The sequence below is a fragment of the Rhipicephalus sanguineus genome, chromosome 8 (assembly GCF_013339695.2).
Source record: "Rhipicephalus sanguineus isolate Rsan-2018 chromosome 8, BIME_Rsan_1.4, whole genome shotgun sequence".
Classification (NCBI taxonomy): Eukaryota; Metazoa; Arthropoda; class Arachnida; order Ixodida; family Ixodidae; genus Rhipicephalus; species Rhipicephalus sanguineus.
Window position 1 is genome coordinate 57,986,677 of NC_051183.1, and position 25,871 is coordinate 58,012,547.

General features: G+C 49.0%; 1 protein-coding gene across 5 annotated transcripts in view; it reads left to right on the top strand.

The window, feature by feature from the left end:
• The window catches only part of LOC119401974 (uncharacterized), a 244,290-nt gene that overhangs the window by 71,131 nt on the left and 147,288 nt on the right, over positions 1–25,871 (top strand). For 4 of the 5 annotated variants that reach the window (XM_037669003.2, XM_037669005.1, XM_049418465.1 and 1 more), the window contains exon 2: positions 10,608–10,679. The gene's annotated coding sequence lies outside the window, so the exon portion shown is untranslated. The remainder of the gene's footprint in view (positions 1–10,607; positions 10,680–25,871) is intronic. The other variant, XM_037669004.1, reaches the window with a different exon arrangement.

Here is a 25,871-nt window from a genome sequence, read left to right on the forward strand (position 1 = left end):
GGAACAAGCGGGGGTTAAGGATATCATAGTGGAAATCAAGAAGAAGAAATGGATATGGCCGGGCACGTAGCACGTCGGCAGGATAACCGGTGGTCATTAAGGCTAACTGACTGGATTCCAAGAGATGGCAAACGCGTGAGAGGGAGACAGAAAATTAGGTGGGTAGATGAGATTAAGAAGTTTGTAGGTATAACGTGGCAGCAGAAAGCACAGGACCGGGTTGATTGGCGGAACATGGAAGAGGCATTTGCCCTGCAGTGGGCGTAGACAGGCTGATCATGATGATGATGATGATTATATCATGTTCATGTTATTATGCCGTGTTAGCAAGGTGTTGTATCATGTAGATTTTTCATGCGTCCCTACTGAAACGTTCCGCACGACATTCCAGTAATTCGATACGTTTCCTTACGGACTTCATATATTTTCCATATATTAGCCGTAAATCTCTGTAAGAATTTTACAGAAACATACGGAATTATATGAGTTCTATACAGAATGTTTCAGTGTGGATGACAGCGTTTAAAGACGTCCCTATTTTGTTCAATTTGTTCCTATCTCCGTCGTTTTTTTTTTTTTCATTTTTCCTACATCTATACACTGGCAGCCAGCAATCCGCTACGTATGTAAACGTTGTAGGTTACGTTTTTTTTTACCGTATGCTTGTGTGCGTCTGTGTTTGTGCGTGTGGGTGATTTTACGAGGTTCTCAGTTCTTTACGTCCTCGTTCATTGATCAACACGCCTCACCACTGCTCGCGCGAGGGGGAGGCTCACGCCGAGCTCTAATGGCCGATTTCGCTCGTTCCCGCAACTCAATCATTAATCACTGCCGGCTCACCTATACAACCCCACCGCAACCTAAGCACTCAGTGTGTTTCCTCGCCGCTCGCTTTTAACGGACGTCGGCCCATTACTACGCGATCTGAAGCACGTCCGCCATTCACTTGCACATACACATACACATATACATACACATACACAAAAAGAAAACATCGGCACGTCGGGTGCTTACGCAGCCGTGCGCTGCCCCGAAATCTATTACGCAGAAAACTGCGTGCTGGTGATGCGTAGCAGCTCTGGCTTCATTCTAAAAAGACAGGGCGTGCAAACACGGACACAAGAAAGAAGTCAGGACACCACAAACGCCGACTAACAACTGAAGAGACGCACAACGGCTGAAAAGAAAGAAGGCACGAAAACTTATCTGCGCATGCCCATGCAACAGGCGAACCTACTAATCCGGCACGCGTGGCGGTCTACGTGGAAGATAACTGTTAAGGCATTTGATTTCATCTTTATGCAAGTTAATCGACGCTTGGCTCACGCATGCGCTACCACTATTCTCGATATGCCATGCTTCAATCATCAGGCGCGTTTCTTCATTTCTATGACGGTACAACACTGTGCATTCATCGAATTTCGGCGTGCACTTACAATCTCGACAATGTAAAGATAGATTAGAAGGTGAGCCTCCTGTTAGCGATCTCTTATGTTCCAACAATCTCTGGTTAATGCATCGGCTCGTTTGTCCTACGTAGAAGCGACCGCAGCTGAAAGGGACCTTATACACCACACTCGTACGGCAATCAGTGAATTTGTTCGTGTGTTTTACGAAACAAATATCGGTCCGCTTCTTGTCTTTTACTAGCTAATTCTTCCTCTGCACAGCGGCACAAATCTTACCTAGCTTATTGGCCGCCGTGAAAACAACATTAACGCCGTATCTACTTCCTACTTTCTTAAGCCTGTGAGATACGCAATGAATGTACGGTATACCTACGACACGTTTCTTCCTATCGCTTTCTGCAACCATGCTTGGACTTAACACAATAGACTTCTTTAGACGTTCAGCAACCGTGGCCACTGCATCACGAGGATACCCTACATCTAAAAGACGCGTAACCTGCGCGTTAAAGCTATCACTCAGTTTGTGCTCACACGACTTGGTGAGGGCTGATTTAAGGCAAGACATGGCGATGCCGTTTTTTACAACCTTCGAGTGCTTCGACGAAAAATTTAGCAGCGGTTTCGAAGATCTAGGAGAATACTGCCAGCACACGTGGTTCTTCTGGAACGTCAAGGAAATGTCCAGAAATTGTATTCTATCATTCTGAGGCACCTCCTTAGTAAAGCTCAGCCCACCTCCATTTAATTCAAATTTTTCGCTCACGGAAGTTACCACCTTTTCAAAGTCCTCACCACTACAAAAGATCAAGTAATCGTCCACATAACGAAAAACCTTAATAACCGAATTACCTAAGGCGCCTTCCAAAAGATTGTCAATCTTGCTAAGGTATAAATCACTAAGAACCGGAGCAACCTTAGAACCAATACATATCCCTGATTTCTGCACATAAACGCCTTCCTTCCAACCTACAAGCGTCGACTTTAAATACATGGAAAGGAGTTCTAGAAATGCCCCGGTAGAAACACCACATTTATCGGTGAAAACCGTACGAGTGTAGTGTATAAGGTCCCTTTCAGCTGCGGTCGCTTCTACGTAGGACAAACGAGCCGATGCATTAACCAGAGATTGTTGGAACATAAGAGATCGCTAACAGGAGGCTCACCTTCTAATCTATCTTTACATTGTCGAGATTGTAAGTGCACGCCGAAATTCGATGAATGCACAGTGTTGAACCGTCATAGAAATGAAGAAACGCGCCTGATGATTGAAGCATGGCATATCGAGAATAGTGGTAGCGCATGCGTGAGCCAACCGTCGATTAACTTGCATAAAGATGAAATCAAATGCCTTAACAGTTATCTTCCACGTAGACCGCCACGCGTGCCGGATTAGTAGGTTCGCCTGTTGCATGGGCATGCGCAGATAAGTTTTCGTGCCTTCTTTCTTTTCAGCCGTTGTGCGTCTCTTCAGTTGTTAGTCGGCGTTTGTGGTATCCTGACTTCTTTCTTGTGTCCGTGTTTGCACGCCCTGTCTTTTTAGAATGAATACTTACCAACTAGCTCAGCTCTCTGTTATTCTAAGCTCTGGCTTCGTTCGGTCGGCACGGGACCATCGTTCGTTGCTTGTTAATTCTGTGTCTATTCACACCGGCCCACTCGAGCTTCGTACGGAAATGTGTGGTCGCGACTCTCACCACTTATTTCTATTTTTAGCCATACATATTTTTTTAAAGAAGTGGGAAGCTATTATGATTATTTGATCGGAGTACAGAAACACACCAGGACACAGAGATAAGCAGAAAGAGCAAGCTGCCATCTCCCACCTCGAGGGGCACAACGCCTGCGTACTCTTTAGGGAGGAAGGGAGAGATGGAGGAAATGAAGATAGGAGGGTTGAATTAGGAAAGAAGGTGGAAAGTTTGCTTTGTAAAGGCGTTTATTGACGGCGGGATTGACGGCGACTATGCACAGCGACGACAGTCACGACGGAGCGCAGACTCGCAGACTCTTACGAGCACGAGCACGAGGGGCGTGCTCTCCGAGAAGAGGCGAAGAGGGCAACCCACTAGAAGGCGCTCGAGAGGTTGACCCATTACAGCGTACCAATGCTTCTCTATAATTACCCCGGGTGCGAAAAGGGAGCCACCTGGCGACCTAACAGCTGGTCACTATGAGCGGGTCATAGTAGGGCTTGAGGCGCTCCACGTTGACAATGTCACGCCCGCGACGGCGCATGTCCGAAGATGGTTCAATGGGTCCAATCAGGTAGTTGACCGGGGATGTGCATTCGACGACATGGTAGGGGCCTTCGTATTTGGGAGTAGTTTGGAAGACAGGCCGGTTGCAGTGGCAGGGACGGAGAGCCATACGAGCGCTCCAGGGAGGAACGTGGGCGGAGAAGTGTTGGTGTCACCGCGAATGCTCTTCTGCCGCTCTTAGTCATGCGTAGTAAATGTCTTGGCAAGCTCGCGACACTCCTCAGCAAGTCTGGCTGTGGCAGAAATGGGCGCACACTCTGATCGATCCGGCTTGTATGGAAGGGTTGTGTCGATTGTGTGCGACGGGTGCCTGCCGTACAATAAGAAAAAGGGTGAGAAACGAGTGGTGCTTTGAGGGGCGGTATTGTAGGCGTAGGTGACGAAAGGCAGAATGGCATCCCAATTTGTGTGATCGGCGGCGACGTACATCGAGAGCATGTCGCCGAGCGTTCGGTTAAAGCGCTCGGTGAGCCCATTCGTCTGTGGGTGGTGAGCAGTAGTTTTGCAATGGACGACGTTGCACTCTGTGAGGATGGCTTCGACGACTTCCGACAAGAAGACACGGCCTCGATCACTGAGCAGCTCCTGGGGTGGACCGTGGCGCAGCATGAAACGGTGGAGCAGGAAAGAGGCCACATCGCGCGCTAAAGCCGCTGGGAGGGCGGCAATTTCGGCGTATCGCGTAAGGTGGTCTACAGCGACGATGGCCCAGCGGTTACCAGCCGACGTCAAAGGAAGTGGCCCATACAAGTAGATTCCAACGCGCCCAAACGACCGGTCAGGGCAAGGTAAAGGTTGCAGACCTGCTGGTGACTGGTGCTTTGAAGTCTTACGGCGCTGACATTCGATGTAGGAGCGAACGAACTTCTGCACGTAGCGGTACATCCCTCGCCTAAAGTACCATTGGCGAATTCGATGGCATGTTTGCGATACCCCAGAGTGTGCACACTGCGGATCAGCGTGGAACGATTCGCATATGTCAGAACGCAGACTGCGGGGTATTACTAGTAGCCACTGGCGGCCGTCGGCGATGTAATTGCGTCGGTGAAGGAGGTCGTCGCGAATGGCGAAATGGTGGGCTTGACGACGAAACGCCAGAGTGGATGGTGTTGCATTTTGATCAGTGACGAAGTCTATCAGTGAAGCGATCCATTGATCCTTGCGCTGTTCGGTAGCGATGGTGTGAATGCCGATGGAAGGAACGGCATTGTGAGACATTGAGCTGTAGGTATTGTCGTCAGGCAGGGGGGGGGGGGGGGCGCGAGAGTGCGTCGGCGTCAGCATGCTGGCGTCCGTTGCGGTACAGCACGCGGATATCGTAGTCCTGTAGGCGAAGTGCCCAGCGGGTGAGGCGGCCTGATGGATCTTTCAGTGATGACCACCAGCATAGTGCATGATGGTCGGTGGTGACATCAAATGGGCGACCATACAAATAAGGGCGGAACTTCATAAGGGCCCAGATGATCGCCAGGCATTCCTTTTCGGTGACAGTGTAATTGGTCTCGGCTTTGGTAAGCGTACGACTTGCATATGCCACGACATATTCAGGGAACCCTGGTTTGCGCTGCGCAAGGACAGCGCCATGGCCAACACCGCTGGCGTCTGTGTGTACCTCTGTAGGGGCCGTAGGGTCGTAGTGGCGTAGTATGGGAGGCGGCGTCAACAAACGACGGAGCTTTGCGAAAGCGTCGTCGCACTCTGACGATCACGAATTGAGTGGCCCATTACTTCCGAGGAGCTTCGTCAGTGGCGATATGATAGTCGCGAAATTTCGAATGAAGCGTCGAAAGTAGGAACACGGTCCTACGAAGCTGCGCAGTTCTTTGCGGACGTAGGTTTGGGCAACTCGGTCACTGCCCGAAGCTTGGCTGGAACGGGGAGAATTCCGTCCTCGGACACGACGTAGCCGAGGATTGTCAGCTGCCGTGCTGCAAATCGGCACTTCTTAAGATTCAGTTGCAGACCGGCGTCGCTCAAACGCGTCAAAACATGCCGTAGGCGTTGAAGATGCGTAGAGAAGTCCGGAGCGAAAACGACGACGTCGTCGAGGTAGCAAAAGCATGTGTGCCATTTCAGGTTGCGCAGAACGGTATCCATCATGCGCTCATAGGTGGCGGGCGCGTTACACAGTTCAAACGGCATGGCGTTGAATTCGTACAAGCCGTCGGGCATGACAAAGCGGTCTTCGGTCGAGCGTCATCAGCAAATAGGTACTTCCCAGTACCCTGAGCGCTAATCGAGAGATGAAAAGAATTCTGCTCCTTGCAGGCTGTCAATCGCGTCGTCTATTCGCTGTAGTGGACACACGTCCTTACGAGTGATCTTGTTGAGTCGTCGGTAGTCCACACAGAACCGTCCTTCTTCGCAACAAGAACACCAGGCGCTGTTAGAGGGTCGAATTACGTCGCGTCGAAGCATGTCGTCGACTTCGCTCGTTGATTACACGGCGTTCTGTGGGAGATATGCGATATGGACGTTGCCGTAGTGGCGGCTGGGCGCCAGTGTCGATGCGATGCGTAACGGCGGACGTGCGGCCGAGAGAAGTTTGAGCAACATCTAAAGAAGAGCGAAATTCTTCCAACAGGCCCAGGAGCTGTGAACGCTGGACTGGAGTAAGGTTGTCAGCAATGGAGGACCCAAATACATCAGCGGGTGATGAACCAGACATGGAAACAGCACCGAGCGTACTGGAACTTTGGCAGTGCATTTCATCTGGTTCGTCCATAACTTGTGCGTCTTCGAGGGGTTCCACGCTGCCGACACATTCCCCTTGCACCAACGTGACACTGTACGGGGATGGATTGATAACAAAAATAGAGGTGCTGCCCTGAGTGACTTGCATGGTCGCGAAAGGCACCAGCAAGCTTTTCCTCGTGCAAGCACGGTCAGATGGCGAGAGGAGTGTAACGGTGTCAGAGAGACTGGCGCATTAGACTTACACCGCCGTTGATGAGTTTGCAGGCACCTTGGTGTCGTCTTTGACGAGTACCTTGGTCGCAGTCGATGGACTGTCCGCTGGCGTCAAATCTGGGAATGGTGAGAGTTCTGTTTCGGCTGGTGCGCAACGAATTATGGCGTCGTGGCGTCAGAGAAACTCCCATACTATGACGACGTCGTGAGAGCAGGCGGAATTATAATCAATTCGACGGCGCATAGAGCATCCTTAATCATGACGCGGGCTGTGCACACCGCTGTAGGGTGAATACTTTGGGCGCTGGCTGTACGGAGGGAGAGCCCGGAAAGTGGCGTCGTCACTTTTCGCAGTAATCGGCTAAATTTGGCGTCCATAACGGATATGGCGGCTCCAGTGCCGATAAGGGCAGATGCGCGAACACCGTCCACAAACACGTCTATCACGTTCGATGGTCTTCGCTGAGGGCTTTCGCAGTGCGATAGCGTCGCAGCCCTTGCCTCGTGGACTGCAACGACTAGTTTTCCTGGTCGCCTGAGACCGGACGTGGCCGCATCGGCGACAGTGAGCAACGTCGTGGGGACGGTGAACGGCGGGTAGATGAGGCGGGGCGGGACGTCGGTGACATAGGCAGCGCTTGGTCATAATAAGGGCGACTTGATGGGCTGGTGAGGGTTCATGCGTCCCGAGGCGGCTGCACGCGATTGCACGCAAAGCAGATGGGGCGGTTGTCGGAAGTGTGCCATCGGCTCGCGGGTCCCATCCATGTCGCAGAACGGGATGGACGAGGCGGCTGCTGATATGAGTGCATTGTGGGCAGCAGTCGGGGACTGAGGATGACGTCGACGTATGTAGGCTGCACAGCCGCGTCGAAGGCCTGGGGTCTGACGAAGACTTCGGCGTAACTTGGCCAGCCACAGGAATCGCTTGGGGCGGCCTGGCTACAGCTTGCGCGTAGCTTAGTGGCGCAGGCATTGGAGGCGGCTGGTGGTATTCAGGAATGATCTCCGCGATTTCTTGTTGAATCGCTCGGCGGAGGGGAGGCAGAAGTGTAGTTGGCGGCTGGCCAACATGCTGCGGTGGAGCGAAAGCCAGTAGAGAGACCTGGCGGGCAATTTCCTCGCGCACGAACGACTTGATTTCGGCGAGCAAGGTGGAGTGGTCAGAAATGGCCGACAGGCCCGCGATATCGGCATCGCGTGATGGCGGTCGACGGGTCATCAAGCGCTGCCGGCGCCGCTCCTCGGCTTTCTTGCACAAGTCAAGAATGTCTTCAGTGTAGCTCGTGAAGGATTCACCTGCCTGCTGAGCTCGTTCACGTAAACGCTGTTCGGCTTGCAGCTTACGAACGGCAGGGCGGCCGAACACGTCGACGATGGCGGTCTTGAAATCAGACCACGTCGGGCAATCGGATGCATGGTTGTTGTACCACATGCCTGCCTTACCCGCGAGGCAGAAAACCAAGTTGCTCAGCTTTCCTGCTTCGTCCCATTTATTGGGGACACTCACCCGTTCATAAATCGCGAGCCAGTCCTCCACGTCGGTGCCATCCGCGCCGGTGAAGACACGAAGGTCGCGGATTCGGGGGACACCAGGACGAGCGGTCGGTGCAGGAGGCGGCGTTTGCTGAGCGGCGTCTTGCGACATGGTAGGTGGCACGCTACGGAATCGAAGCTCCAGGGGCATCGAATGGAGACGGAAGTTGTGACGGTACAGCACTCTCCACCAATTTGTAAAGGCGTTTATTGACGGCGGGATTGACGGCGACGATGCACAGCGACGACAGTCACGACAGAGCGCAGACTCGCAGACTCTCACGAGCACGAGGGGCGTACTCTCCGAGAAGAGGCGAAGAGGACCACCCACTACAAGGCGCTCGAGAGGTCGACCCATTACAGCGTACCAATGCTTCTCTACAGCGTTTATTGAAGTATTTCATATCCTCTAAAAGTATTATCAAAGCACCCGCCGCCCTCCATTTAAACTAAGCCGCGTGCGAACGCTGAACTTCTTTTTAGGAATTTAAATTGTTGCTTGTTTTATGGATATACACCATAGAGATTATTATGTCATACGATATCAGCAGGAATTGTGATACATTCATGCGGTCACGTAAGCCTTTATCTAAAGGAATATAGGAATATCTGACCCCGAAATGTACTAGCTACAAAACAAAACAAAACAAAAGAAGGAGTACCGATACGTCCCTTCGAAACTTCGCTTGCCTATCAACTTCCAAGGAATTTTCAGTTAAGAGATGGAGCTCTGCGAAGTAATCGCAGACAGCGCCCACGAGTCTCGAGAAGGCCAACACGAGTGACTTTCAAGAAAATCTCGTTTCTTCAGGGCAGCTGCGTTTGGTAATCTCAGGACGCGGCTTCAACTCCCCAAAGGAGCGCACCTTGTACACTTCTGGAACTTCAAGGTCTTATAATGCGTCGACTTAAAAAAAGAAAAACAAAAAGAAAACTTAGCGAATTTGTTCTGAATAAGAGAAAACAAACAAACCCGTACCCACTTCCACAGCCGGAGGCAAACTCGGGGCGAGCCAACCGGTTCCCTGGCTCCCTAAACATGCACGAGCCGGGGATCGAGAAACGTTTATGTCTCACAGAGAGCTACGTACACGCAGCATGACTCACACACGCACGTACGGCAAGGGATTACGGCGTGGGACTCTGTGGAGCCGCAGAAACGCCGGGAATGTTTGGCTGCTCTAATCCGGCTTTATGGAGGGCGTCGCGACGTGCCTCGAGGCCCTGCGCTCGTTTGCCCAGTTCCTCGGTGACGCGTTTGTATCGGGACTGCGACTGTACGGTGCGTGCGGGGGAGAGGCCGCGCTTCGTGCCAATTACACGGTACTCCCGAAAGCAAGGACACCTTATGTACGGGCCTGCACTTAGCTTCTCGGGCTGCCGTGCCCGTACGCTGGGACGCTGGCCCTAGCGGGCGTACCCGGCTTTTATGGGCACTCTGAAGTCACGACGAAGCACATCCACACGTTCCGAGCTCCGCCCCTCCATCGTCTTTGTAGGGTATATAAAAATATATTTGTTTTTCTTTGAACCTTACGCGAGGAAAGTATACGCTCCTACAATCGCGCGACCAGTCCGGGATTTCGGGGAGTCAGGCTTGGTAGCTTAGTAAAGTTTGTTCCAGAACGAGGTCTTAATGACTTTTGGTGGTCTAAATGCACTGCCCGATTAATCCCCCTGATTACCGGTACTTCGGAGTTCGTAAGCTGATCCCTTCGTGTAATCCGCCGCTCGGCCAATTCATGTGTGGCAGTCAATTTCGAATCCCTAACACGAAATTCGTCATTGAGTGCCGCATCATTTTATAGGCCTCGATGAGGTCCCTCCAAGTCCCGGGGCTCAAGCTCGCCTCAGCTAGCGTGCCGCAGTCACGAATTTTAATCTCCCTCAAGAGCCGGAACACTGAAGAAGATTGCAGAAGGAGGACGAAGGAGAGGAATGAGAGGGAGGGAGGTCAACCAGACGCGCGTCTGGTTTGCTACCCTACACTGGGGGAAGGGATGAAGGGATCAAACCAAAGAAGAGGGAAGAAAACGCTGTCAGGACACATGTTCGCCTGTCCATCACACGTCTACAAGCGATCGCTTAACGCAGTCGATTTTAAAAACATTGTCAAGATTGGAGCAGTGGAAAGGGGCGGGGGCTTGTGTTCGTACAAAATGTGAGTGAAAACGCCATTGGATTATCGCCTTCTCTAATGATATGCTCGGCGCCAGGATTGGCTGACATTTTGTCCTACGGATAATGCTAGCCTAAGACCTTTCTTGTGAACTTGCGCCTTCATTATGCAGTTATAATAGGAGCGTTGTACGGCACACAGCCCAAGATTCCCCTATTGTTTTTCGTTTTTCCTTGAGATGTAATCGTAATTACCAAGGGAATTAAAATTAACACACCGCATAGATTGAACCTTGCCAAGTAGGCACCAGCCCATCCACTCGTAAGTGTAGTATCGAAGTAAAGCTACATCTGACGTCATCCGTTCTTTTCACAGCTGACAGGGCCACGCTACGTCTGGACCACGTGACCTGGCATCTGCAGGGTCTCACATTCAACAAAAGAGAAGGTAAGCTCATTAATTTATCATCTTTTTTGTTAAATAAAGGCTTCAAATATGAAGCTCTTCGAAACATGCGCGTATTGCTTTAACAAAGAAAACACGAAAAAAAGCCCTGTTCTAAGTGTCGTTTGGCCCCTATCACATCTTTTAGTCAGGGTTGCCGTTTGTGGCACCTATGCACCAAATTGACTACTTTACGGCACCGTGTCGCCACAGAAATTTCAGGCTGGCGCCATGGCTATTTTTTTTCTGGCATCTTTTAACTTCTGTTTTGGCGCATTAAGTAGCCATTTTCAGTTTATTTGCTGATCAAACACGTCATTTCCAAAGCTGTTCTGTCATATCAGCCGATGCGCGTACGGGTCCTCCCCCACCAGCAGACTGGTGCGCACCGAGGCACCCCAACGCAACGCACGGAACGCCTGCAAGTGCGAAGTGGCGAAGTCGCATGCATGTTGGCAAACGTGTGACTAGCACGCTGCCCACACTGCCCGCCATCTATACTGATGCTACGCGCAAGTTTCTAATTATGATGCCCAGCGCGTGTTGCCGTGTGAAATTGACAAAAACAGAGATCCACGAGAAAATGAGGCTGGACTGTTAATCTTAACCATATTTGACCATTTGAATCTGGATTGGTATTATGTAACCTCTACTAATCAATCAATTTGCGATTTTAAGGGAAAACTGCTTCAATGTTTAATGTTCACACTGACCTGTTGGCTGGAATGTTCCAAAATTACTCTGTATGTGGCCAGAGCCATTCTACATAAACTATATGCATGACGCACCAAATTGATTATAATTCATTCTTTTGTTTGCAGCTCATTTGTGGCTTGAAAAGAAAGCAACAGGGAAAAGCTGTGCTCTTATTTCTAATGTCTTCCTTATCCCAAATTGCATTATTTATTGTTCAGTAATAAGAGTTTCACTCATAATACCGCTTCTGTTCAATTTCGGTATAAATTTGGCGAAGAAATTAAGTGACAAAGCTACTATTTGCTATTTGATGGCGTTCATTTTGCTGACGTATTTCCGTGAGTGAAATGCGTCATGAAAATCTTGGCGGACCTCGGCATAAAACACTTTCGTGTTAAAAAAACATGGATTCCTTTATTTTAATTGTTAACGATGCCGGGTTCGCCAAAGGTATCAAAAAGATATTTGTCTCTGCCAGAGTTTCATCTCCAAGGTCGCTGCTCATCCTTTTCTACTTAATTTAAATTCCTTTCGCTAGTCAGAATGACAACCATCACTTTACTTTCTTCCACGTGAAATAAATATGTTTTCGTGCCTGCGATGCTTACAGACCCTTAGTTTGTTTTCTCATTTTCTTCTGGTAAACACTTCTATATGCTGGGGCTTGGGGCGTGGCATTCTTTTCTCGATGATATTTTAAAAAGAAAATAAAACCACCACTGCGACCGAGATTCTGTCCTAAAAGCGAACAGCAAAGCTTTAACTTGGGCAAGTTGGTACGGCATTCTGAGGTCGTTGCGCTTAGCAAAATGCACAAAAAACTAACGAAGAAAATTTGGCAGATCCCACGCGTTGTGGGAATCGGTTTCATGCGAAGAAGTCAGCGAGTACTTCTATGCTGTATTTTATGGCCTTGGGGCAAGCGTTACGAGGTGGATAGACGTGTTTTTGTAAGTGTAGTAGCTGTGTGCACATCGCGGGATTACCAGGCACGTCGACAACACAGGCGTTTAAAGGGTAACTTATTGTGTCACGTAACGTCAGCACTCACGTTAGGAAACATACGTCAGTATTATCGAAACTAAGTGCAACTTATAGTTCAATCATATGAATATCATTGTAACTTTCGTTAATGTATTCCTCCAATCGAAAAATTCTTACTCGGGCGAGGTCTAATGATGTCACCAGAAAAATGCGCCGCCGTTGCTTTTACGAGGCGTGATGTTTCGCGCTATACGTTAAAGGTAGCGAATTCTCCCATTCGGTATGTGCAAAGTCACAAGTTTCTGGGAGTGACAATCGACAGGCTAATGACATGGACGCCCCAAGTTCGAATACTAAAGGAAAAAGTTGCATCATATGCGAGCATCTTCCGCATGTTATCAAGCAACGCCGGGGGCTGCTCCGTAAGTGCCCTGCTGCGAATGTATACGGCTCTCTGTGAAGGTCTTCTAAGATACAGCCTTCCTGCGTTACATGGCATTTCACAAACCAACATACAAGCGCTGACTGGAGCTCAAGCGAAAGCCCTGAGAGTGTGCCTTGGCCTACCAAAAAACACATCAAGTATTGGAACCCTTGCCGAAAGCAGACGCCTATCAGCTGCAGTGCTTCTGCAGCAGGAGTTTCTTCGAGTTCACTTGCGTTATGCCACCAGAATGCCGGGTCATCCGCTTGCTTCAGACAGCAGTCTTGTGGTGCGGAGCTTGCTTCCGCTGCATTATGAAAGCGCATCAATGCCTACAGAGCCATCGTGGAAAATTCCTTCGTGGTCAATAATCACTTTTGTGCCTGGGTTCAAGAACAAGAGACGTACACCCGGACCAGCGCTAACATATTTCACCCTACAGCACGTGGAAAATAATTACAGGGCTCACCGTCATATTTACACTGATGGCTCTGTTACACCTACATCGTCTGCAATTGGTGTCTGGATTCCATCTGCCAATGTCACCATCTCTGCCACTCTTAGTCACCGCACTTCATCTACAGCGACTGAACTGGCTGCACTACGGGCTGCATTTAATTACATTGTAGATCAGACAGCTGAGTCTTGGGTCATCTTCACCGACTCAAGAGCGGCGCTGCAGTCTCTGAAGTCCCCAAGCACGCAAGACCAACTCGTCATGGACATCAAATATCTATGCAACAAAGCCTGTGACCTCCATCACCGCATTGCTCTGCAGTGGATACCTGCCCACTGTGGAATACAAGGCAACGTCCATGCTGATGACGCTGCCAAAGCTGGACATGACGCCTCGAGAGAAATCATCAAGATACCTTTCTCGAGAAAAGATGCCGCGACAATCGTATCGGCACACGCTTGGCGGCTCCAGCGATCCCTCTGGACAGATGCTAATCACCAGTATGGACCACTTTACAAGATTGACCCATCGTGTAACTTTGATATGCCGCGAGACCTAAACAGGCAAGATGAAACATGCTTGCACCGCATCAGACTGAACGTCGCATACACCAACTACTTCAGGAGCAAGATTAAGCTGTCGGACTCACCAATGTGCGTCCAATGCAACGTCCAAGAAGATTTACATCATGTTCTTTGTGAATGCAAGCGATATGCATCAGAGAGACAGTCTCTGAAGGCAGCCTTGCATCTTCAACGGGGATCGTGCTTAGAGTTGCGACATGTTCTGGGCCCATGGCAAAGCAGCACCTGTGCGCTACGTGCCACGAAAGCGCTGTTGAATTTCTTGCGGGCCACGAGCCTGAACCAAACTTTGTAAACTTGTGTGACTGTATGTGTTATGTGGTTATCACTGTATATATCATAATCGTCACCCAGCACCTGGAGTAGCATGTCAGGCGAACAGCCAGGCAAACATCTCCAGCTTCATTAAAAGGTTTATCTATCTCTATCTCCTCCTTGTAAACTTGGATAGCCACCACCACAAGCACAATTGACGTCGCCCCGACATTACGCCTGCACAGGCGGTTCTTCCAAACCGGTTTCCAGACCTCAGCGTGGCTCTGTGGTGGTATAGCTGACTGCCACGCAGAATCCTAAGGTTCGATTCCCGCTGGGATCCCAATTTTTATTCTTTCCATTCGTCGGGTCAAACGCTGCCGATGTTGGCTTTTCTTAACGCTTTCTCATTTAAATTACGAATGTCTATTCTCGTCGTTCTTGGGCAGATATAAACTGTCAATCACCTGTGGCGCATAACCGTGCACCGTGGCCCGTGGCAACCGGGTATGTGCCACACGTGTCTAAAGGAAGGCGTTTTCATGATATTCATGTCATGACCCGACAGTCATATTCGCCAAACACTAGTGAGTAATAGCTAAGCGGCTCAGCGGAACAGCGGGCCCAGCGGAAGAGCGGAGAGATCAGCGGAGCGCGAGAAGAAAGGAAGAGTAATAGCTAAGCGGCCTAGCGTCGCCCCGCTCGTTGAACGTAGAACGCACCTCGCGTTCCGCTGTGGAGTCAGTTGAGCGTAGCGTGAAGGTGCGTCCATTAGGTTTCGCCGTCGTTTTGCAGCCAAGCTGACCGCGTCTCGACAAGACGCGCTTGCGAAAAACGCGAAATGTATGCAGTTCTCTGCACGTCTGTGAACACGCGATCAAATGTAATCTGTACGGAAAAGATGTCAAAGTAGCACCTATACTTTCTCAAGTTTCTTGTGTCTTCTTGTCTCCAATTTCGAAATAAAAAAATCAACACGAGCTTTAGGTCATCTCCACTTTAGGTCATCTCCAAATGCCCTCGTCTTCAGAGGTCTTCTTATGTTGAAAATCAGCGATCATGAGAGCACCCTGACGTATGCGGATAGATAGATAGATAGATAGATAGATAGATAGATAGATAGATAGATAGATAGATAGATAGATAGATAGATAGATAGATAGATAGATAGATAGATAGATAGATAGATAGATAGATAGATAGATAGATAGATAGATAGATAGATAGATAGATAGATAGATAGATAGATAGATAGATAGATAGATAGAAACGCTCAAATTGCCAAAGGTTCGCTAAGAAATGCTTCGCATTTAAAAGGGGACAGGACAAGTGGTGCACAACTACTTGTCCTGTCTAAAAGCGAAGCCCGGCCTTTGCTTTTACCCTAGTTCGGAGGAGCGTGGCGGTAGGTGTAGCCAGGTGGGGGAGGGGGGGGGGGAGGTTACCGTCTCTTACAATATTATTTTGCTTCCATATGCACGTACAGAGGGGATGGAAAGAAACGCTAACAGCGCGACGCGCTGTAATGTTCCTGCCCCGCCACCCTCCGAAAGCTTTGTGCACCTAGCGTGGTTTTGCACTGCCTCAAAGATAGGAGGCACCTCAACTGGCTTTGCACTACCTCTGCGATCGGCCCCCCTTTGACCAAACTACGATATCATGGGACGGCGGCATCTTGTGACCTTGCGTCACGTGACGAGACGTCACGGCAAATTTTGTGCCGTCATGATAATGTCACAGATCTTGGCGATGTGTTGCGTCATTGCGACGTAATCACGTTATGATGACTTTTTTGCAACACTCGTTCCCGAAGTCGCAGGATGCAAGGCGCCGCCGGTCAAATTTCGCGCTTTATGAGGCATCTAAGGCTTTCGTCTTAATAAATGGGAACGATTATGCTGTTATGCACTCTAGAATGGGAGAGGGAGAGTCGAGTTCCACCTTAACGAGAAACGAGAACATTTTGTACAATACTACGGGAGAGCCCGCCGAGTCATTTGAGTAACTCAGGTGGATCGCTGGTTGGCGTCGTTTACGGTCAGAACTAGGGCGGTATGTGATCGTGACGTGACGCGAGGATCAGCGGGCAGCTTCTGGGAAACCAAAGTATATGGGTTCCGGGGGAAGTATGGTTGCAAAGCTGAAACTTAAAGGAATTTATGGAAGGGCACCACCAGAAGTGGGGCCTGCGTCTTAACGCAAAGCTGACAAGTCCTGGGGTGCAGCCTCACTGGCGACTACAGCCAGCAATGCATTCCCTCACCAGAGCAGGATTGCCCACCCTTGTGTAGTACTTGGCCACCACCTCCAACATGAATACACCAATTAACCCTCGGCCCTCAGTCCCCAGCGGATGTGAAGCAACTGACCAAGGCGGCGGTCAGACCTGCGACGCAGCAGAGGGTTCAGGAATCTCTGGGTCCGGAGAGGCCGCCATTGGAATCTGAACGTGGCAACGTATAACGCTCGAACTTTATCTAGTGAGGCGAGTCAGTCTAGCTGTACTATTCGAGGAATTAGAGGGTGTTAAATGGGACGTAATAGGACTCAGTGAGGTTAGGAGGCCACAGGAGGCTTATACAGTGCTGAAGAACGGACACGTCCTATGCTATCGTGGCTTAGCTGACAGAAGAGAACTAGGAGTGGGGTTCCTTATTCATAAAAATATAGTTGGCAATATAGAGGAATACTATAGCAATAATGAGAGGGTGATATGTATCGTAATTAAGTTTAATAAGAGGTACAAGATGAAGGTGGTACAGGCATACGCGCCTACATCCAGCCATGATGATCAACTGGTTGAACGCTGCTACGAAGACGTAGAATCGGCAATGAGGAAGGTAAAGACACAGTAAACTGTACTGATGGGCAACTTTAATGCAAAGGTAGACAAGAAGCAGGCTGGAGATATGCATTTGGGGAATATGGCATCGGCTCTAGAAGCGCCAGAGGGGAGTTACTAGTAGAGTTCGCAGAACGCAATAATTTACGGATCCTGAATACCTTCTACAGTAAACGAGCTACTCGTAAGTGGACGTGGAGGAGTCCTAATGGCGAAACTAAAAATGAAATAGACTTCATAATGTGTGACCTCCCGGGCATTGTACAGGATGTGTAAGTAGTTAACAAGATCCGATGCAGTGACCATAGAATGGTAAGATCTAGAATTCAACTAGACATGAGGAATGAACGGCAGAAACTGGTACGCAAGAAGCCGATTAATGAACTAGCTCTGAGAGGGAAAGTACAGGAATTCAGAGTTTCACTTCAGAATAGGTACGCGGCTTTAGCCGAGGAAACAGGCCTCAGCGTTGACGCAATGAATGATAATCTGACTAGTATCATTAAGGAGTGTGCAGTGGAAGTCGGGGTACAGTCGTTAGACAGGACACTGATAAGCTATCCCAAGAGACGGAAAACCTCATTAAGAAACGTCAAGCCATGAAAGCCTCAAATGCAACAGACAATATAGAGCTGGCGGAGCTTTCGAAGTTAATCAATAGGCGTAAAATAGCCTACGTAAGAAAGTATAATATGGAGAGAATTAAGCATGCTCTAAAGAACGGAAGAAGCCTCAAAGCTATGAAGACAAAACTGTGCATAGGCAAAAATCAGATGTATGCATTAAGGGACAAGGAAGGCAAGGTCACAACCAATAGGGATCGAATAGTTGAGGTAGCGGAAGAGTTCTACAGAGATCTGTACAGAAGCCGAGGCAGACAGGATGATAACGTAAGAAGCAGTAATAGCCCAGAGGAATCTGACAACCCACCAGTATTGACAGGAGAAGTAAAGAAAGCCCTAAAGGGAATGCAAAGAGGCAAATCCGCTGGTGAGGATCAGATAACATCAGACCTGTTGAAGGACGGTGGAGAGATTATGTTAGAAAAACTGGCCACCCTGTATACGAAGTGTCTCTCGACGAGGAGGATGCCAGAATTTTGGAAGAATGCCAACATCATCTTGATCCATAAGAAAGGGGACGTCAAAGACCTAAAAAATTACAGGCGCATCAGCTTACTGTCCGTTGTCTACAAGCTATTTACAAAAGCAAAGGATTTTCCCAACGCAGACACAGTTTTCAATCGGTGTCGTCTCGTCATGGCGCCGTAGAGGTGCGAGATCACCGCTGCGGCGACGCGTTTCATCACTACTATAATAGTGTTGCCTCGACGGCGCCGGTGGCCCAACCCAAAATGTAGCAGCGTTGTTAACAGCAAAAGGAAGTTTTCTGTTCCGTCTTAGACTAAGGGGGGGGGGGGCGACGTGACTTCGGCAGCGTCATGTGACAAGTTCAAGAGATAACTGACCCTTTTCTATAAAAGTAATGGAGGCAAAAACAAAGAAAACTAGGAGGAAGCGTCACGTGAAAATTTTGAAGTCTAGCCATAAAAAAGTGAAACAGGATCGAGCATGCTGGGATCGGAGACCACCGTTTGGAGTACGAGGGGGGAGCGACGTCCGAGGAGGCTGGCTTCTGGACGCCACAGAATTTCATACAATACTTACTAGAGGGAACTCTGGCGCTAGTGTCTATGGGAGTTGCAACGCATGGCGCTTCAGCCAGCATGGGAGTGATGAGTAGTACACAAACTTGTCTAAACTTCGTTCTTTCGGCTCCGTTTGGCTCCGCGTCCCCTGCATCCGCTTTGTCGCAAAACGAAGTTAGCAAAAGTCAGCAGTTGCACTTCACCATTTTAACCTTTTTAGGCGCACCAACTAAAATCTGGTGACGAAGTTCACAACGATCCATTCTTTTATTCGAAAGAAAACCAAAATGTAGCAATAAACAAAGCCACCAGTGCGTTCGAAGCCCGCAAGTACGAAGACTAGGCAAATCCGTGTACTACCCATGATTCCCATGGCGGCTGAACGATCGCAGCGCCACAGTCCCCTCTAGTTAATTTTACGAAACTCTATGGTGGACGCTAGGCGCGCGCGCTGGTCAATTTTCGTTTTTGTTCATCAGCCCACCAAAAAAATGAAATGAAACAGGAGCATCTTGCATGGGCAATTAGACACGAACGCGAGGAGCAAGCACCTTCAGAGGAGGTTGGCTTGTGGACGCAAGGCGTGATCCCCCCTGTTTTTTTTTTCTTTCCTGCATGATAAGAGTAACGGAATGAGTGCCAAGGATCGTTAGGCGCTGTCGAGTGCCGCGGACTATTAGCAGGAGTGATGAGCGAACGCTGCCCGCAGGCACGAGATGGGTTAGAATGATGCATGGCAGGGCTTACGTGACACCCAGCTATACCAGAACCCTGAAGTAGTAGCTATGCAGAGCTCTGGTATAGCTGGCGGACGTATTCTGCCATTGAAATAGGAAATAATTCTGGTGGTGAGATCTCAGTCGTGCAAGTAGCCTCCGCAAGCAGCAGAACAACATGTTTCTGGTCGAGTTGGTACTTGCTAACTGACATTCGCCTGTCCCGTCGTCATGTGTTCCCTTGATTTGTGATCGTACTTAAGCGCTACAAAAGTGTCCGTTTGCAAGCAAATTCAAAAGATAACAGCGAAAGAACATTGAATGAATTGTTACGGGTTCAATGAAAAAAGGGGAACAAAAAAGTTTCGACATATGGACCCTGACACAAGTGAGAGAGCAAATGAAACTTGTATAGTTCGTCTCTTTGCAACTGTGCCCGTGTCTGAAAGCAGCGCCTTTTTTTCTGTGGTATGCTTCTAACGCCACTTACATCTCATTTACCCTTCCTCGCAAAAATCGACCCGTAACGTAAGCCCGCTCGTCCAACACAGTACAGAGTGTTTGCATCACGGTACGATTTAGTAAACGTGGGCTCGTTCGCCTGCCTTTGTAATTGCTGGGTCTTAATGTCTGAAAACCACAATTTGATTACGAGGGACGCCGTAGAGGAGGGCTCCGGAAATTTCGGCTACCTGGAGTCCTTTAACCTGCCCCTAAATCTAAGTACTCGGGCCTTGAACATTTTCGCCTGCATCGAAAATGCGGCCGCTGCGTCCGGGATTCGATCACGCGATTTCGGGTCCGTTCGCTAGCCGTGTCTACGGCTATACCAGCATCATTTCTTGAATATGTGCGCGCAAGCCCAGTTGTCTATATTGCCAACGTACACATGTACGTATCACTATCTTTGTCCTGCGCGAGTGTGGACGAGCTAATCGTTGGTGTTGTACCTGTTGTCTTCGCGGTTCAGATTGCGATGAGCGCCACTCTTGCACGGCGGCGAAAGACACTTAAAGGAGTACTGACATGATTTTGAGGCATCCCATAGGGGGCATTTTCGTTTCAATGGTGTGCTCTATCAGTGGTCTCCACACACCAGAGACAGACAACACGTATATTTTTTTTCCTTTGATTTTAATGTTTTTATCGCCAAGCATCTGCAAGCCAGCCGCATCGCAATGAGCATTATCACGACAAGTCAACACAGTTCACTGGGGTTGCTATTGTGGACACTGTGAAATTCCGCCATATTGTGAAATTCCGTAATGGCGGTATTTTAAGCCAATCGGAGAGGCCCTAGCAGCTCCCTGGGGCAATAAGTGTTGACTATTGGCGGAATCTGACAACATGGCGGAAATCGACAATGTGCAGAATAGCACTCAAGGTTTGCAAAATCTGCGACCTGCATGCAGCCTAAATTGCAGAAATCGCTGTTAGAGCCTCTGGATGACAATTCACTCGTCGTTTTTTTGCGTGAACCGCGCGTGACTGACAGCAAACTGACACCTGTTACTAGTATGTCGCTTGTTGCAGTCTTCCCGTGACGTCAGACTTGTGTTGATACGTCTCTACGAAGCCGCTTCCTCGATACCGAAACCGAAATTGCGATTTTAAGGTAGCGGTATTAAAATATATATTCAATGCATTCCCAAGCACTACGACGCTCGTTTTAGGGCCCTCGACACCCCTGCTTTCATTTAAAGCAACGACCCGAAAATATTTTAAATTCGTGTCCGTACTCCTTTAACGGTGATACGACTGCGCACTGGGCAGCCTCTCGTGGCTTCAAAGTGGCTAGAGCATCTATCCTGCTTAGGCATTTTCCTCTTCCACGCATTCTGCGCATGAAGTCGGTAGACAATGAAATTAAGGAAAGCGTAAGCCAAGTTTACATATTTTAAAGGGGCACTAAAGGCAAATATTAAGTCGACGTTGATTGTTGAAATAGAAGTCCAGAAACCTCGTAGTGCTGCTTTTGTGCCTAGGAAGTGCTTATTTTGAAATAAAATCACGTTTTAGTGATCCGCATCGCGTTAGCGCACTTCAAATCACCCGCCTAAAAGCGGTCTTTGTCACGTCACTGTTGCCGTGCCCAACGTTGCCCGCCTTTACTGCGCGGCGGCGTGCACCGGCGGCGTGCACCATTCGGGCAACCGGCAACATCGCATGAATGCGGCATTTTGTCGAACTTTCTGTCAGAGCGACTTTCACGAGCGCGCAAAACACACGCGGCAGTACGCGATACCGAAACTACCACTGAGCCGCGACCGCGTGAGCGAAGCAGGGCGCCGGGCGAAGCGTATTTCGGCGAAAGCGGAACCTTTGAACCACACGCGCCGTTCTCTATGACAACGCCAAAGAGGTTATTTTTTCCATCAATCAAACAGAAACGAACAAGCAGCATTTTATTGCGTCTCTTGATCCACGGAAGGTTCTTTTTTTATTGAAGCTAGTTTTATTACGAGTGATTAATTGTAGTCGGACTCTCTCACGTCATCGGGATCATTTCCGAAATGTCCCGCTCGTGGCGCTCATCCTGTGATACATTTAGCTTAATTTCTCGGTAAGTAGGGCACTGCTGTTGATAATATTGCCGGTTTAGACGTTGTCGTACATTGAGCTTTCACTCTGACATAAATTGTTATTTGCCTTTAGTGTTCCTTTAAAATGAAACTGGCAGAAAAAAGACAATTACAAGTGACGTAGTCATTTTACGTGTGCGCTGGTTCGCCAGTTATGGTGCATTCAGACGACGGACCGAATCCGAATGTGTCGGGGCGGACGGCGCGTCACGTGACCTCACATCAGCGATTCTCCTCATCCGCTTCTCGTCCGCGTGGCTCGCGGACGAATGACCTCAACCTGTTTTTCACATCGGGATTCCGGCGGCGGAACGCCGCAGCTTTAGCGGACAAACAGGCTGGCAACCAGCACACTTTTCTTCTGCTCGAGCCATACGGCTGTCCTCGCAGTTGATTTCAGCTCTGCTGTCGTGTAGTTCAGTTTATTTCTGGGGTCGCATTCTAAGACGACCACCTTTGAGATATCTATCACTTTTATTGCGCGCTGATTGGCAGGTTGGAGATTAGCGGGTAAGTTGTCGCTTCAATCATTGCACACACAGGATTCTGCGGCAGGTAAAGTGGCGCTGTCGCCGAAAGCGGTTGTCTCAGGACACAGCCCATCATGTTTGAACACTGATTTTAAGGTCAAGATGTGAACCGAGAGAAGGAAACATGAAGTGCCGCAGTGCAATGTGCACTGTGGGTACCTTTTGTCAGCAAAATAAAAAAAACTGCAGATATCGGCGCATCACTGTATCCTCCCTTCGTATGCGAGGCCCCACGCGTGACAGCAGCAAGCTCAGTCTCCAGCAGCTCTCCGTGAACAAGATTCTTCTTTTCATTCAGCCATTCCGTCAACAACACCGATTTCACCGAAACAAATTGCAGTCCTCGACAATGCTCGACAAAGCTCGGCGAGTTTCGCGTTCGGTCGGCTTCCATGTTGTTGAATACTCTAAAACCGGTCTGCTGCCAGCGGGCGCAGGTGAGCGCAAAGTCTGCAGTCGAGGGTAATCCAGCTGTTCTCTCCTGGGACACCATCCGTCGTGTGGATGCGACTGCAGGCGGATTATCCGCGGATTAGCCGTCTGCGTCCACGACAAATCCAGATTCGGTCCGTCGTCTGAGTGCACCATTACAATGCTGCCGTGGGAGTCTTCCTGTCAGCTTTTTTTTCGGTTGAATTTTTGTGCTTGCTGGATATACTGGTGGATGGATGAATGGATCGATGTTGTGAGCGTCCCCCTATTCAGTGGGCGGTGACCTGCGCGCCACAAGCGCGAAAAAAGAAAAACTTTTTTTTTTGTTTTAAGTCGACCTGATGCCTTGTGTACTTCGATAAAAACCATCTTCTTATAGAAAAAAAGCCATATGTTCACAGCCCAACTCTGTGCGCCTTATGGTAGACTGACCTTATTTGTCCCACTATTTATTTTTTTCCACTTTTCCGCCACCAATCCTCTAACCGTCTATTACTTCTACAGCAGTTGCGTTAGTGCGAGCATGGGAGTGTTAGCCAGCGCCACCAACAGCTACCGACAGACTTGGAATTTCTTTCCATTTCGTATAGTGACAGCATTCGTCTGGCGCTTGTCACGACCACACATGCGCACACAAGCAGTCACCCTCTTTAAGCGAGCGGCGGAATTGGACGTTAAGCCGGCTTTCCAGAGTTGTCACTAATCCTAATTCCCTCTCCGCGCATTTTTCTTCCTCGCTCAATAGCATTGTTTACCTTTTTATGCGCGTGTTCAAGTGACATTACGATATCACCTGGGAATATTCTTTGTTTCTAGAATCTCCTACATAGGCTCCCGTTTCTGCGTTGAGCGGCGTCGCCGTTGTTGGCTGGCGTCGGCGTAACCGATAGAGCGAACGAGGACGAAAGAGAGCGAACGCGGAGTCTGTCGATATGGCGAGCCACTGGCTTCTAACCTCGCTTTCCTCCTCCGTCACACGCGCTGGATGCTCGGTCGGAGCTCCTGTGCATGCAGGGCTGGCACGTGCACTGTGGCTGGCTTCGCTTGTTGAGACGGGGCTGTCCGCGTTTCGTTTGGTTCCCGACGCCTGCAATGCACAGAGTAGCGTGCGTATCACTCGAGCGCTGTCGGCGTTTCGCTTGGTTAGCGACGCTTGCATTGCACAGAGTAGTGTGCGTGGCCCCGGAGCGCTGGCAGTTTCTTTGGCAATATGTAACGAATGTTACATTGCTACAACTGCGGATAGCCGCAACCTCAAACACATTTGGCGTTGCCACAATGCGAAGCTGCGCTCAGAATTCGCATTATTGTAATCGTCGGTGAATATTTTTTCTCTTCCTTACCCCATGTTTCTAACCTCATATGTAGTGTGAAACGCACCACTTTTTAAAGTGTCAATTTTACGTGTGAGCTTCACGCGCTAGTATAGCTAGTTAGTAAGTACGCTTAGTCTAGTTCAGGCACCGCAATGATTTGCATGACACTCCTGCTTCGTCTTCGTAGTCCACATTTGCTAATACATTTATGAGCAAGCAATCAATCAGCTATACTCTTTCTCACTGTACACACATAACAGTGTTCTTTAGGGTTGTAACAAAAAATTATGCTCAGCACCTATTCTGTGCACTTTCCCATGTTCCTTTTAGATCCGGTGCTGCTGAAAATTGCCCTCTGCATTTTGTTTTCTTTGAGTGTTCCACAGCCAACCTGTGCCCCAAAAGCAGAGCGCAACCCTTTCCGTGACATTGAGTCTTCTAAGCTTAGCGTGAGTCCTCCTACCACGACAGGGGCAGAGATGCTAAATATACACTCACGCTCTCTAATTGAGTGCACCACTGCGGTTGCCGAGAAAGGCCCAGAAATAGTGTGAGGCACATCGAAGCACACTATTGCTCGTCCCCAGTGTTGGTCCCTACGAATAGCTTACTTTAGGCAATGGTTTGGCATTGTGCACGGAATTAGAGGACCAAGGCTCCCGCGATAAGCATTAGCCCGTAGTTTTGAGCGGATTGTCTTGTTCTGTAACAATTCCATTGCACGTGCGTTCGCAAACAAAGAAAGAACAGAAAAATAAAATAAATGCATCAGTGTTAGGTAAGCATTAATTGTACAGTCTCCACTACTGCGATAAATTTAGAAGACTTAGGAGTTTCACCGTATCATAACTCTATTTTTGCTGGATCTTTTTTTTTCTGGCAGGCGGCCAGCTTCGCCAGTCTTCGTGCCTGAAAATGTTTTAGCTAGATTCATCGTAAATCTCAGTTGCCTTCCTTCTGTTAGTGTTTCGAGAAAGGTGGCACACAAAAATTGATCATCATCAGCCTTACTGCGTCCACTGCAGGCAAAGGCTTCTCCCATGTTCCGCCAATCAACGCGGTCTTGTGCTTGTTGCGGCCGAAAATTGCTATAGAATGTTATTTCCTGGTTTCTACAGTCATGGTAGAAATGAATCGTCCTATTGCTGCCGTGCATGTTTTCAACTGTCAATTCCGCCGCTTGTGTCAATGCCCACTGAAGGTCATTGCTCACTTATTTCCCATTCTAAGCGCTGGAATATCTATTCAAATGATTTCTGTATGCAACAAATAAAAGTGCTCTGAAATGTAACGACTACATGTACACTCTTAATCAGGTCCCGCTTAAAGTGCTAGATATAGCCAGGAAGCCGGATATTTTTGTCTAGTTTCCTGGATATAGCCACCGTTTAACCAGGACCTGAGCAAGGGTGTAGGGAACAAGGACGATCTTGCCACTGCGGCCAGAGAAACGTTCAAGGAGATAAAGATAGGGACTTGACAGATAAAATGATGGAAAAGGTGATGAACAATTATCGCACCTGCTTAGCAATACGGGAGATTGTAAACGTAGAAGGAAAGATAACAAAGCAGAAGGATGTAGAGATACTGTCTATGTCACCGACATTATCATCAACAGCAGCAGGATGACTGCACCAACTGCAGGGCATATGCATCTCCCATATTCCTCCAATTAACTCGGTTCTGTGCTTGCTGGAGCCACGTTGAACACCCGCATGTGAAATTGCTT